The sequence below is a fragment of the Hylobates moloch genome, unplaced genomic scaffold (genome assembly GCF_009828535.3).
Source record: "Hylobates moloch isolate HMO894 unplaced genomic scaffold, HMol_V3 SCAFFOLD_6, whole genome shotgun sequence".
NCBI lineage: Eukaryota > Metazoa > Chordata > Mammalia > Primates > Hylobatidae > Hylobates > Hylobates moloch.
In genome coordinates this window covers 57,613,442-57,615,524 of record NW_026652281.1, presented here as the reverse complement: position 1 = coordinate 57,615,524, position 2,083 = coordinate 57,613,442, and positions in this window count along the sequence as shown.

The following is a 2,083-nucleotide window of genomic DNA, read 5'->3' as shown; positions in this document are numbered from 1 at the left end:
ACCGTCTTTCCTTGTCTATCTCTGATAGGACTGTTCACATTGTACTTTGAATTTGTGTCTTCTTTCTTCTACTTGAAGTGGACTAGATGAAGGCAGAGATCATACTTTGCTCATGTTCATATTCTGAGTGCCTAATGATGCTTCTGAATAAATAGGTACTCATTTAAAATATGCATTGCAGCTAGCTGGATTATGATACTATTGGAAGAAGAGGAAAAGCAAGGCCTGGCAGCTTAGAGGCAGTGGGTTATTAAGTATTATTAAGCAAGAGATCAATTAAATGACAATCAGTTTGGAGCAGAGTGTCTGAGTAAGTGGCAGTACCAACACATAGCTCTGTGTGAAAGACTGTTTAGGAACTTCCTCAGACTTTCGGAGGTTTTTTATTTCCAAAAGGCCCAAGAATATTCATCTTTTTCTGACACTGGAGCAGATTCTCAGGCTGAAAGTAGTCTTAGTTGTTAAATGGATTCTCTGATCCCTTTGGGACAGGAAATTCTTTCCTTTGACTCACAAATTCTGAATCAGGTTCTGACAGTGGGGCCTGCTTCTCGCTTATTTGCCCAATCATATTACTCATTCAAAGAATGTTAAGAGCCTATTTATGTGCCTGACTCTTTGAGATAACTTGGATTTAAGTTCTGTTTGTTTTTTCATTATTGCTATAGTTTGGACATTTGACCCCTGCAAACCTCATGTTGAAGTCCAATCCCCAGTGTTGGAGGTGGGGCCTAATGGGAGGTATTTGGATCCACCAAGAGGTGGATCCTTCATGAATAGCTTGGTGCTGTCCATGAGTGAATTCTTGCTCTATTAGTTGCCGAGATAACTGGTTGTTAAAAAGAACCTGGTACTTCCCAGTTCTCTCTCTGGCTTTCTCTCTTGTTATATGAGTTCTGCACTTGCCAACTCTGCTTTACCTTCCACCACGAGTGGAAGCACCTGAAGCCCTCACCAGAAGCAGATTCTGGTACGATGCTTCTTGTACAGCCTGCAGAACTGTGAGCCAAATAAATCTCTTTTCTTTATTAATTATCCAGCCTCAGGTATTCCTTTAAAGCAATGCAAAAATGGATGAAGACAATTATAGAGTTCTAAAATGATAAACACTAAAATCTATGGAGAATGTTACTATATATTAGTGTGCAAATACAGTGGGGGTGGGGGACTGTTGAGGTGACTGGGTGCCTTATTTTATCTTTAGATTCTAGGTGGGTCTGAACTTAAGAGTGGGGAGAGAAAGAGGAGTTCAAGTCCGTGGCTCCTGACAATCCCTACTTTTTCTTTTCCTATCTGGGACCTAGGGCCCAAACAGAAAAAGCCTTTGAGAGGCAGATTTGGGTACTCTCGAAGTATTACCCTACTTTTACTTTTGGGGGGTAAGAGGGAGTAGATATTGCCTAAGCTCGATTTTGCTGCTTTGGTGAAATTCCTTTACGCATGCCTAAACTTAGATATGTGAAACCTAGGATATGAAAAATACCATTTTCAAGGGAATAAAAAGATCTTTTCAGAAGATTTATAAGGTTTACTTAGTATGCAAGACTAATTAAATTGGAATAGGAAGGAAAATTGTATGACATCAGTACTTATTGGGTTTAAGAAAACCAGTTTCTCTTTACTGTGTGAAATTTGGAGCTATTGGGTTGATTTTGATGAAGATTACTGTAGGAGAAAAGCTTACATTCTACCAGTGTTGCTTTTGGGCAGAATTGGGAATTGGGCTTTGTCTTTAGAACCTTCAGCGTTCCTTTCAACACCCTTATCTCTCAGTGGCACCTGACACTTCCCACCTCCAGGTGCCTAGTAATGCTTTTCCTTTCTTTCTTTTTTTCTTTCTTTCTTTTTAAATCAAAGCCTTTGAAGAACAAAGGATCTCTAAGTTGTAATGATGGATGAGGTTTAAAGTATCTCTGATTCAGGCATATTTGTACTTTACATGGGATCAAGTCTTATGTTTTGTAAGGTTGGATTGTGAAATATAAAGAAATGAAAAATGGGCTCTGGGAAACTTTTTAATATGACAGGCTTTCAGGTCCTTCCTTCCTTCCTTCCTTCCTTCCTTCCTTCCTTCCTTCCTTCC